The sequence below is a fragment of the Canis lupus genome, chromosome 10 (assembly GCF_003254725.2).
Source record: "Canis lupus dingo isolate Sandy chromosome 10, ASM325472v2, whole genome shotgun sequence".
Classification (NCBI taxonomy): domain Eukaryota; kingdom Metazoa; phylum Chordata; class Mammalia; order Carnivora; family Canidae; genus Canis; species Canis lupus.
This window is the reverse complement of record NC_064252.1, coordinates 38868319-38881146: the sequence shown is the minus strand read 5'-3', so window position 1 is coordinate 38881146 and position 12828 is coordinate 38868319. Positions and strand designations below refer to the sequence as shown.

Sequence of the window (12828 nt, the reverse complement as noted above, 5' to 3'; positions counted from 1 at the left end):
AATCCAGCCTTCTAAATTGCTCTTCCCAAAGTTAAAGAAAACATTGTCTGGACATTCTTGTGATAACATTACAAGATGAGGCTCTTGTGCATTTGAATTATTCTTCTGAAACCCAATGTATAAATATCCTCTGTACTCAGGCCTTCTCAGGTTGCGGCAGCAATGTTGGCAGAAGATTCAGTGCTTTCCTGTAATTTCTTAGTTATCGGCCCTTGAAAATGGCAATCGTTTATGTCATCACAATCGAGAGCTGTCTTTTCAACGTATATATTTTTCCCATAAAGGTTGCCATTTACCTGTGGGGAATTAAAGGCTGATTGCCTGTTCTTCTCACAAAAATATAAGAGTAACGATTTGAGGATCTGAAATACGAACAACAAAAGGAGACAGAACTATAAAGTAGAATTTTAAAAGCTGGACACAATTCCCGAGATTATCTGTGACAACTACCTCATTGTATGGACGGAGAAACCAGAGCCCAGGAATAGTAGTGAAAAAGGAGGATTCACATGGGCTTTTTTTTTTTTCCCAAAAAAGCCACCTGTGTTAGAAAACACAAACTCGCGATCTAAATCAAAAAGTGGTTCTATGTGGGCTGGGACGAAACACAGTGGGATCCTGCTAGGGTAAGGATACGGGCTGTACTGGTCATCTCCCCAGAGGCCGTTTTGACGTTCTCAAGCCAATGAAAGGGATGAACTTTTTCCATCAGCGTAATGATCATGATGTTGCTCATGTACCTGGCATATGTGTTTCACCTCCTCCAGTTCCACGGGCCCGGGACAGAAATAATCTACGGAAGTAAACTCTGAGGACACGTGAGGCCCTGCCTCTGCTCAAAGCAGGACTGAGGCTCTAGGGAGACAAGTGTCACCAGCACTGACGCCTACTCCCAGCAGGACTAGCAGAGCGGCTGCCACCTGCCCAGAGGGGCTGAGAGGGACTCTCATGACAGTGGCTCTCTCTCCCACCTTGTTCCTTATCTTTGCTATGAAGTCACTACAATTTTAGGGATTAGGAAAGCACTTCTGTCAAACCAGTGGGTTAAGGCATAAAATGAGCACCCATCACCGATGAGGGACAGAGCAGGATACACTCAGTCTGAGAAGGTCCCCTTATGGGTTCCCAGAGAATGATAGGAAGCACAGACCCTGGGAGTCAAAGTAAGTAGACCATAAGCTAATGAGAAAACCAAAGACTTCCCTTCTATTACCAAGTATTTAATTCCAGGTCTCCTTTAATTAGATACTACCAGATAGAATATTCTTTTTAAAAAAGTGTGTATTGGGCACCTCAGTGGCTCAGTTGGTTAAGCATCTGCCTTCAGCTCAGGTCATGATCCCAGGGTCCTGGAATCGAGCCCCATGCTGGGGCCCTGCTCATCGGGGACTCTGCCTTTCCCTCTCCCTCTGCTGCTCTCTCTCTACCAAATAAATACATAAAATATTTAAAAATAAAATAAAATACATTAAAAAGTGAGTATTTAAACCTACACTACCAATCTTAAGCTTCCTTTAAATGGGAAACATGTATCTATAGACCTACATTAGAATGTCCCCATAACTTTGCATTTTTTAATCCTATACATCCTCTGATTATTTATTCTTTCCAAAAGCATCAGCTGAGCTGGAACTGTTGTCAGAAGGTATACAAAGTGCTGGAGATACAGAGATGAATACAATACAGGCATTCCCTGAAGGTACGTGCAGCCTAGGAGGAAAACAGATATCCAGTTGACCCTTGAACAATGTGGTGGTTGGGACACCAACAACCTGAAGCATCAGAAATCCACGTGTAACTGTTGACCCCCCTCCAAACCCTAACTACTAACAGCCTTGCCAATAATGCCAGCAGTCAAGTAACATGTATTTGTATATTATATGAATTATACATACTGCATTTTTACAATGAAGTAAGTTAAAGAAAATGTCACTTAGTGGGGCACCTGGGTGGCTCAGTGCTTGAGCATCTTCATTTGGCTCAGGGTGTGATCCCCAGGATCCTGGGATGGTCCCATATGGGGCTCCCCACATGGAGCCTGCTTCTTCTCCCTCTGCCTGTGTCTCTCTCTGTCTCTCATGAATAAATATATTAAATCTCTCTAAAAAAAAAAAGAAAGCAAAAGAAAGAAATATTGGGAAGCCCAGGTGGCTCAGCAGTTTAGTGCTGCCTTCAGCCCAGGGTGTGATCCTGGAGACCCTGGATCGAGTCCCACGTCAGGCTCCCTGCACGGAGCCTGCTTCTCCCTCTGCCTATGTCTCTGCCCCCCTCTCTCTCTGTCTCTCTCATGAATAAATAAATAAAATCTTAAAAAAATATTATTTAGCAAATCACAAGGAAAAGAAAATACATTTACTGTAGTGTACAGTATTTAATGGAAAAAAATATGTAAAAGTGGCCCCGTGCAGCTCAAACCCCTGTTGCTCAACAGTCTACTGTGCATCAGACAGATTACCAAGCTCCACGCTCAGGACAGTGATGGGGAGACACAGCGGGTACTATGGGAAGCCCGGAGAGGTCTCTTCGTGCTGGAAAAGGGTAAACCAGGTGGTACTGCAGGGCAGGGGGCGGATGGCAGGGCTGAGGCGTGATGTGTAGAGGGGAGGACGAGCACAGGAACTGAGAAGGTAGTCAAAGTTCAAAGGAAGGAAGGCCTGTAGTCTTGACCATGAACTTGGCTTCGCCTTGTAGGCAACGGCTTCACGAGGCCCAGCCGAGGGCTTACCGTGTGAAGGCCCGACCTTGCCACTGGTGGTAGGGGTGGGGGGTGATGAAGACAAACCCCAGTGGCACTGACTGTTTAAAAATGTTTCCAGGGTGTTCAGGTCTACTTCTGAGTCATTTCTCTGAATAAAAATAGGACGATCTTGGGTCTGTAAGGATTCTTTCAACCTACGGGGTACTATTGCCTCCTGTGTCTAAAGCTCCGCATCGTCCTGGCGGCTTAGACCAAGCTCCTGCCCGGCCCGGGGACACAGACCTGCTGAGAGGGGTTAGCAGCAGCCTGCAAGGAGGCGCCCGAGCAGAGGTGTGGCTGCTGACTTGCTATTTCATTGAACCAACTCCAAATTACAGCGTCCTGGAGTTCTCGCCCCTTGCCAGGGGCAACTCATCCTCTGACGTCATTCCCTCTTCGGCTCTGAGCAAGCAGGATATTTGGAAAAGCTGGCTGGCAGGGGACAGGTGTGGCTCGGCCTGCTAATTGCTCTGAGTGAAGCGGGCCCCGGGGGCACCGCAGGCCTGGCTGCAGGTGGGGAGGCACCTGGCCCTGGGGGGTCTCCCACGGGCCCAGCTTTGGGGCGGGTGGAAAAAAACCAAGGCTCTGAGAGCAGGGGAGCAGTGATGCACAGGCTCCCTTACCACAAACCTTACTATTATTTTAAAAGTCCCCATGCTTAGAAATGTGGGGTATTTTTATCTCTGCAGATTTTAAAACTGGGAAACAAAAGTTTGGCGGGACGGCCAGTGTCAGAGAACACAGAAGAGAAACACAGAGAAGGGGAGAGGGACAGAGAGAGGAAAGAGAAGTATAGAGATGGGAAGAGGCAAGAGATGGGAAGAGGCAAGGAAAGAGAAGTAGAGAGATGGGAAGAGGCATTTTTCTACCAAGAAAAATGGTAGAAAGAGGGACACTTGGGTGGCTCAGTGGTTGAGCATCTGCCTTCAGATCGTGATCGTGGGGTCCTGGGATCGAGTCCCGCATCAGGCTTCCTGCATGGAACCTGCTTCTCCCTCTGCCTGTTTCTGCCTCTCTCTCTGTCTCTCATGAATAAATAAAATCTTAAAAAAGAAAAGAAAAAGGAAGAAGGTAAAAAGACACTAGGACACAAAGAGCCAGGTAGTTCATGCACTTTTTTTTTTTTTTTTTTTAACAGGAGTGATGTCTTGGGAATAGAAGGAGGAGGCTGGTGAGCTGGCCAGCCCAAGAGTGCCAGGTACTGGGCCTGTCCTTCCCAGAAGGGCACCTTCTGGGCCGCAGGGGCTTGCCTAAAAAAGGCCAGATTTGCAAAAGAGGTCTCCCTCAAGCATTGTCTCCAAAGCTCCCCTTATTCAGCTACCGACTTCAATCCGACCCAGAGGTGCCATATCCCTCTTCCTCAAGACCCAATTGAGGGTATCAACCTGTATCAACCCTGCTTTATAAGACTTTTCGGATGTCATCAGTTCTTAAAGAGAAATCCGCAAATATTCCCAAATCCTTCCCAGAACACGAGCAGCTGGGTCTGCAAGTTAGCCTCTGCTGAAACCATGTCTGTCTTTAAATGACCCAGGTGGGAAATTCCATTGCTTATCAAGTCTTTTTGGACAGAATTCAGAAAATCAGTCTGTTGTATGTAGGCTCTTTTCAAAGAATGTATTTTAAAATGCACTGTTTTCATGACACCATGCAACACTGTGACCACCTGTGTCCCCCACCAAACCAGTGAAGGTAGGCCTATTGCTGGGGCCTCACCCCCAGGTGATAAACACAGTCAGCCGCTTGATTAATACTTGTGGAATGAATGAACAAATGGATGGAGAGTACAAACATGTGGGCAAAAATCAAGAATGAAAATGAGGAATGTTTTGTGTGAACAATTCCCTTTGCATACCAAACCCAAAATGTAATGTGGTTTGGCATCTGATGCTAGAAATTTTAATAGCAGACCGCGGGCTTCATTCTTTCTCCTCTGTCTCTGGCCTCTCTTCCCCCTTCCAGATAAACTGCTGCTTCCACAGCGGGTAGAATTTTACTTATTGTGTTTGGACTCTACACTCATGTGAACACACAGATGCACAGCCCAGGACAGGTCAAGAAGCAAAAACCAACCAGGAGACACTTCCCAGCATCTCTGTGAAGAATGTGCTAGATCCCCTGCTATAGGCTCCAGACACCAGGGAAAGGCCCTGGATGTTCTCCACAGATGCAGCTTGCCTATAAATCCAAGATCCTTTGTCCAAGAGCAGCAGCTCTCACACCTCCAATAATAGCTAGAGAACATCCCGCACCAGTAGGCTTTCCTATGGACAGAAGTATTGACACACAAATGTGGCTCACCTCTAACACTCTTTACCAATCTAGCTGAACTGTTTCTTTTAAATAAAAATTCTGAGGAAAAAAAGAGAGATGCAAATTCAAGGAGTTTGCTATTTGAAAGAACATAATTATGTATTTAGAATCAATTTGAAGTTCATTTTTCAAAATTTTATCTATTTATTGACAAGAGAGAGCATGAGTGGGGGAGGGGCAGACGGAGAGGAAAAAGCAGACTCCCTGCTGAGTAGAGAGCCCAATGTGGGGCTTGATCCCAGGCCCCGAGATCATGACCTGAGCCAAAGGCAGATGCTTAACTGACTGAGCTGCCCAGGTGCCCCTGAAATTGATTTTTAGAGGGTTGGTAAGGTGTAAGATTGACTAGGCCTATCACTATGTGATATAGGTCTGGATTAATTTAATGAGACTTTACCGAGTACATGGGCAGGGGTCAGGGATGTTTTATAATTTGGTACAGAAACAGGTAACTTTCAAAAACTTAAAAAAAAAAATCTTGATTTTTCTCTGATAATTTTAAGAAAACATTTTGTGTTAGGGGTGCCGGCGGCTCAGTCTATTGGGTAGCTAGCTCTTGATTTCGCCTGAGGTCATGATCTCTGGGTCCTGGGACTGAGGCCCATGTCAGGGTTCTGCACTCAGCAGGGAGTCTGACTGGGGATTCTCTCTCCCTCTCCTTCTGCTCCTCCCCTGCTCAAGCATCCAGCCCTCCACCCCCTGCCCTGCAGCTTTCTGAAATAAATAAATTGATCTTTGGGGAAAAAAGAAAGGAAATGTTTTATGTGACAGACAATGCTTGACTAAGGTAAACCGCTATCTTCTGGGTTATCTTTGCAATACTGAATAAAGAAAAGAAATGAGAAAATGACAAATGCCAAGTTTCTGATTTAAGTCTGAATATAAGAGTTGTGAGACTGGTTTGATGTTCTACAGGCTTTTAAGACCAGTCAATAAGAATATCTTGAGTAACCACTTTTCTCCACGTACTGTTTTAGGCATTTGAGAGACTGGGGTAAAAAACACATGATCACTAAAGAGTTCCAGAATAGTTCTAGCTCCAAAGAATTTAAATCACCTTGAAGATACTATCTTGTCATTTAATCTGAAAACATGTCAGTTCAGTCAACGCAAGACAAGTATAATTAGGTCAGCTAGAATGGCGGGCTGACTCAGGCTCATAAATCAGCCCTGTGTGGGGGCTCTGGGGAGGCCCCACCCTATGGTTCTGTCACCACCTTCCTGGGAACATGTGAACACATTATTTAGGCTTTGTTCCCACAGGAACACAAGGAAATCCACTTATTCTCTCTCATCAGTCTCCCCCAATCTCCAAAAGGCAGCCCATTGTTTACTTTCCGTCTACCCAGCCTTCCATCTGCTATGAGCCCCAACTGGTCTCTTCCTTCTCCAGGTCGTCTTCCTTCATGGTGTTTCTTTAGCACACTGCAGTGGGATCCTGTCAGGACAGGCTTGCACATCTTCTGCTCCCTTCTTCATGGGCTGATTAATTCTCATTGGTTCCAAAAGTTGTATCAACACACACAGACAGATCCATTTTCTTTTTGACTGAGAACCTAAATATGTCCAGACTCCGAGGATGCCCTGTGATATTCATTTTATTACCCATAAAAAATGGACAGCTGCTTCTCTTACTGGCACAGAAATCACTTGCCTCACTCAGTACCATAAGCCTAAAGATCTTTAAGCCACAGACTAACTCAGGGTTGTGAACATACGAATTACAAAAGCCGAGGACAAGTGTGATGACACATGATGTCCAAGTTCAGACTAGGTGTGCAAATAACTCAGGAGAACTGAACTAAAGGTTGAGACATCAGATCCCGCCCCAGATCTTTCCTTAGATCTCCAGGAGGGGGGCCATATTTTACAGCAAAAAGAAAATTCACACCACCAGTAGCAAGGTAGTCATGGAATCTTTAAACAACATGAGTGATGGCTTATGGGAGAATTTTTTTTAAGATTTTATTTATTTATTTATTTATTTATTCATGAGAGAAAGAGCAAGAGAGCAAACGAGTCAGGGGCAGAGGCAGAGAATCTCAAGCAGACTCCCCACTGAATGTGGAGCCTGACATGGGGCTTGATCTCATGACCCTGAGATCATGACCTGAATTGAAACCAAGAATCAGACACCTGACTGAGCCACTCGGGTGCCCCACTGGTGGAAGAATTTTTAAGCAAAGTTATTAAAGAGTTGTATTAGGTTCTCCAGAGAAACAAAACCAACAGGATATATACACATATATATACACACATACATATTATATGTCTATAATATACATGTATACACCACATAGGTAAAGAGATTTGTTACAAGGCACTGATTCACACTATTATGGAAGCTAAGAAGTCCCAAGATCTGTAGAAGGTCTGAGAACCAGGGGAGTCAATGGTGTAAATTACAGTTCAAAAGTCATTGGGCCTGGGGATCCCTGGGTGGCTCAGCAGTTTAGCACCTGCCTTTGGCCCAGGGCAGAGGATCTTCGGGCCCTGGGATTGAGTCCCACATCGGGCTCCCTGCATGGAGCCTGCTTCACCCTCTGCCTGTGTCTCTACCCCTCTCTCTCTCTTTCTGTGTGTCTCTCATGAATAAATAAATAAAATCTTAAAAAAAAAGAGTCATTGGGCCCAAGACTCAAGGAGAGCTGAGTTTGAGCTTAAAGGCTGAAAAGGACCAATGTCCCAGCTCTGCAGTCAGGCAGGTAGAGTACCCTCTTACTTAGTCTTCTCTTCAGTCTGGGTCTCAAGAGTCAGGCAAGAGGAATTCCCACTTAGCCTTTATGTTCAGGTCTTCAACTGATTGGATGAGGCCCACCCATATTGGGAAGAGCAATCTGCTTCACTCAGTCTACAGATTCAAATATTAGTCTCATTCAGAAACACCCTCACAGATATACCTACCCAGAAGTAATGTCTGAACAATTATCTAGACATCCTGTGGCCCAGTCAAGCTGACAAAGAAGCAGCCAACAAAGGGGCCAAAGTAAAAGTCCACAATTCAGGACAACAGAGGCACCTGGTGATTCACCCCAAAGTCACTATGCCAGCTTGTTCTCCTGGAAGACCAAGCTCTTGGTCTTCTAGAGAAGAGCCTGGGCATTTTGATCCAGGTGGTCATGTTCAGGAAGTGGCTTCTCAGTAGAAGTCCACATGATAAATGGGCTTTGATAGAATTCTCATAATAAAACGACACAGGAAGTATTCAGTATCTCTTTTTGTTCATTCAAGCTCAAGGAACTTTGTATCTCGTGGCATCTGCGGCAAAGAGAAGCTTGCCTACTCCAGCCCTCTTGTTGACAAATGAAGCAGCCCTAGCCTCAGAGGCTGGGTAATGCATCCTTAGGTGCAGAACAGGAACAGAACCCAGGTCTCCTAGGGCACCCAGGTGGCTCAATCTGTTAAGCATCCTGATTTTGTCTCAGGTCATGATCTCATGGGTCACAAGATCAACCCCACATCCTTGCTCAGTGGGGAGACGGCTTAAGATTCTCTCCTTTTTTTCTCTTTGCCCCTCCTCCTGCACATTCTTTCTCTCTCTCTCTCTCTCTCTCTCTCTCTCTCTCAAATAAATAAATAAATAAATAAATAAATAAATAAATAAATCTTAAGAAGAAGAACAACAACAACAACAACAACCCGGGCCTCCTGATGTCTAGCCTAATTATTTTTCAATACCTATAGGGCTTTGTTTGTCCACCACTCAGATTTCTTTCAGTACCGGAAGTGGTTTCACAAGCAATAGTGAGTCAAACGAGGCAGCAGAAGGCCTCATGGAAACATTCAGGTATGCCCCCAGCACTTTAGTGATTAGAACTCAAGCTCTACAGTTGAGCTGCCTGAGGTCAGATCAAAGGGTCACCATTTACTGGCTGGAACATCTGGAATAAAAGTTATTTTGATCTCACTGTGCTTTAGTTTCTCTGCCAAGTCAAGGATGGTATCAATATGGATACTACTTATGACGTGCAGGCTTGACAACAACCCTTCAATCAGGCCACGATCACCTCCCTGTCTCCCAGCTGAAGAAACTGGGGTACTCAGAGATGAGGTGACTTAGTGAAGATTGTACAGCTCAAGTTGAGGAGTGTGATGTAAAGCAGTCTTGCTCTAGCCAGGCATGCCCACTGGTCTCTCACACCTGTCTTTTTTTTTTTTTTTTAAGATTTTATTTATTTATTCATGAGAGACACACACACAGAGAGAGAGAGAGAGAGAGAGAGAGAGAGAGGCAGAGACACAGGTAGAGGGAGAAGCAGGCTCCATGCAGGGAGTGCAACATGGGACTGGATCCTGGGACTCCAGGAACACACCCTGAGCCAAAGGTAGCACTAAACTGCTACGCCACTGGGCTGCCCTTTCACACCTGTCATATAGCATATTTATGAAGATTAAATGAGACTGAATGGCAGTGCCTAGAACAAAGCCTGATCTATAATAAGCCAATTTAGGCCTTATTAATATGCTACTGTGTAAAAACAGTGTAAAGGATGGCATGCTAATGAATTCAATTCTGTATATACCTGGCCCTTGAACAACATGGGTTTGAACCATGCTCTATATGTAGATTTTTTTTGCATAAATACAGCACCGTGAATGTATTTTCTCTTATGATTTTCTAAATGTTTTCTCTACCTTACTTTATTGTAAAAATACAGTGTATGATACATACGAAATATGTCTTGACTAACTTTATGCAATCAGTAAGGCTTCCAGTCAACAGTAATTTAATTTCTGGGGAGTAAAAAGTTATATTTGGATATTCAACTGCGTGGGGGGGGGGGGCTGCACCCCTAACCGCCACGTCATTCCAGCGTCAAATATATTAACTGATAATCTTTAAAAATTCAGAGTGAACAAATTCAGAGGAAAACACTATGAAAAAATTTTTTACATAAATGTACAATGAAATGTTCTCCCTTGAGTCTGATTCTATGGAAGTTTAAATGTCAGGCTAGAAATCCCTGTATTTCTAAGACTTGCCTCAAATGTTGTTTGGTGTAAATCACCTTCAGGGTATCAGAGCTTCCCCCGCTAACATATTATTAGAAAACACAGGTAAGCAGAGCTAAAGCCAAAGCTGCAAGAAGTATATGGCCTTGTGTTCCCAACACAGTTCTTTTGATTATAAGCCCCAGCCCTGATTTACTACCTCCGGAAATAAATGCAGGGGAGTGCACACCATAGGAGCACATCATGTAGGGCAGCCGGATACATTTCATTTAGCCTGGGTTAGGCTAGCTCCAATGGAAACCCAGACTGGGATCTGAAAATAAGCATGATTGATTCTTGATTTAAATACGAAAGGACATTCAACACTTTCTTTCCAAGATTTCAGGTATGCTAAAATATCATACGAGCATAGCTTAAGATCAGAATTTTTCTAGTTTAAAATAAGCCCAGATTTTAAAATCTGATAGTTCAGTCTTTTAAGTTCCACACAAATCAATGCCTGAGGCTGCCTCCCGAGCTCCGCGTCTTTGGACTGAAGGGAAGTGCCCGGGACACCCCCACCGGCGGTGGCAGGCAGCGCGCCCGCCAGCTGGACGAGTGGCTCGCAGTGCCGGGCTCTCCCGTGGGTGGCGGTGGCCCTGCTCCCACCGGCGGCGACCCTGGCCAGGGCTGCGACGCCTGCGGGCTTCCCTCCCGCGCCTACAGCGCACCCCAGCGCCGCTCTCCTCACCTTTCGGCGCCCCTCTGCCCGGGTCCCCCAAGGCTCGGCTCCCCTCCCTCGCCCAGGTGTCCTCATAGTTCTGCTCCCCTTTAGTCTGCCAGTCCCGGGGTCACCCCGCAGCTACTCTCCCCTCTCCCCGGGTTTGCCCAGGCTTCTGCTCCCCTCTCCTGGGGTCACCCCACAGCTACTCCCCCCTGTCCCCGGGGCTGCCCAGGCTTCTGCGCCCCTGTCCCCGGGGTCACCCCGCAGCTACTCTCCCCTCTCCCCGGGTTTGCCCAGGCTTCTGCTCCCCTCTCCCCGGGGTCACCCCGCAGCTACTCCCCTCTGTCCCCGGGGCTGCCCAGGCTTCTGCTCCCCTGTCCCCGGGGTCACCCCGCAGCTACTCCCCCCTCTCCCCGGGGCTGCCCAGGCTTCTGCTCCCCTGTCCCGGGGTCACCCCGCAGCTACTCCCCCCTGTCCCCGGGGCTGCCCAGGCTTCTGCCCCCCTGTCCCGGGGTCAGCCCGCAGCTACTCCCCCCTCTTCCCGCCCGGTCTCCAAGGTTCAGCCTCTGCGTCCCGGGTCTGCCCCGCATCTCTCTCCGGTCTGGCACGCCCGAGGCCCGATGCCTGGCTCCCCCTCCCGGGTATCCCCACGGTTCTGCCCCCTCTGCCCGGGTCTCCCCCTCGGCTCGGCCCCCCTCTCCGGGGTCTCCCCCGCATCTGCGCCCCCTCCCCGGGTGTCCCCGCAGGTCTCCGCCCCCGCCCCCCGAGGTGTGGGGTCGCCGCCGGCGGCGCGGGCGGGGGGCACTCACCGCGGCGCGGGCTCTGGGGACGCGGCGGGCGGCGGGGGCGGCGGCGGAGTCCCGGGCTGCGGCGGGCGGCCGACCGGGTGGAGCGAGCGGCTCCCGCCCGAGAGAACCCCCGCCGTGTCATTTGACCATATAAGGAGACGCACGCCTCCCGGGGGCCGGCCACGCGGGCTCTGCGCGCGGGCAGCTGCGCGGGGGCGCGGGGGCGCGGGGGGGGGGGTCCCGGCGGCCTCCCGCGGCCCGGGGCGCGCGGACCCCGACTCTCTTTGTGTGCTTCGGCCCGCGGTCCCCGGTCTCTAGCGCGCGGGGTCACCGGCGCTCCGGGGCAGGCTCAAAGGGCCGAGTGGGGGGCCAGGGCCGCGCTCGGGTCTCCCCCTTCGGGGCGCAGAGGCAGGGGCCTCCCCGCCCGGGTCCGGGGAACGCGACGGCAGCGGGAGCCCGAGGAGGGGGTGCGGGGTGCGCACGGGGCCACGGGTCGGTGCGGCCCGCCGGAGGCCAGCCTGGGGTGTACCCGCACCTGGGCGTCCTGGGCTTCTGGCGCAGACGGGTCCCCGCGTCGGGGGAGCCTAGCAGAGGGCCGCGGCCCGGGCAGCGCCAGGTTCTTTGTTCCGCCAGGCGGGGGCGAGGGGCCGGAGGGACGCTCTGCTCGGCTGCTCCTCCGGGGCGAGGAAACAAAGGTGAGCTGGAGGGAGCGCCGCCCGCCCCGAAAGCCCAGCCCTGTCCTGGGGACGGCCGGCACCCCTCAACCTGCAGGAAGGGCGTCACGGTGGAAGGGTTTGCCCTGGAGGGGGTGGCCAACCGCCGAGCAGCCGAGGGAAGAGGAGCTGATGGGAGGACGGCAGAGGGAGAGCAGGGTACCGTGGGCAGGCGTGTTACATTCAACCGGCAGCGGGCCTCCGAGAAGGAAGAGCTGTGGGGTTCTCTTCTCCCGGTTGACGCTCCATGTCTGCTGCTGTTTCAGACTCTCCGTGGGTCTCCATCAAGCAATCACAGAACTGGAGAGTCCTATTAGCTACCCTTCCTGAGCAGTAGCTCTGCGTGTTCTATCGCTTGATCCTCACCCCTTGAAGATAAGGATTAATACCCCAGTTTGATGGGGAGGACATTTCAGCTCAGAGAGATTTGCTCCAGGCCTCCTGAGAATAATCATGCCAGCTGAGATTTGACCTAGAGTCTGTCAGATGGCAAAGCCCTGCAAGTAGCTTGCAGGCAGGAAATGCCCCTGTTCCCACCAAGCTTCCAGAGGGCTGAGACTGGCCACATCAGTGAGGCCAGCCTGCCTTCCCCCACTCCTCCCTGAACCTGACAGGTTCTCA

General features: G+C 49.3%; 1 protein-coding gene across 10 annotated transcripts in view; it reads right to left on the bottom strand.

Annotated features, from left to right (window-relative positions):
* FHL2 (four and a half LIM domains 2) overlaps positions 1-12828 on the bottom strand; it is a 67551-nt gene that overhangs the window by 23478 nt on the left and 31245 nt on the right. Inside the window, exon 1 of one of the 10 annotated variants that reach the window (XM_025463029.3) lies at positions 12371-12790. The exons of 4 other annotated variants lie outside the window; for them this stretch is intronic. The gene's annotated coding sequence lies outside the window, so the exon portion shown is untranslated. Of the gene's footprint in view, positions 1-296; positions 361-1945; positions 2084-10202; positions 10228-11515; positions 11670-12029; positions 12344-12370; positions 12791-12828 lie in introns of those variants that run through there. 5 more of the 10 variants (XM_025463038.3, XM_025463015.3, XM_035721710.2 and 2 more) reach the window with 5 other exon arrangements.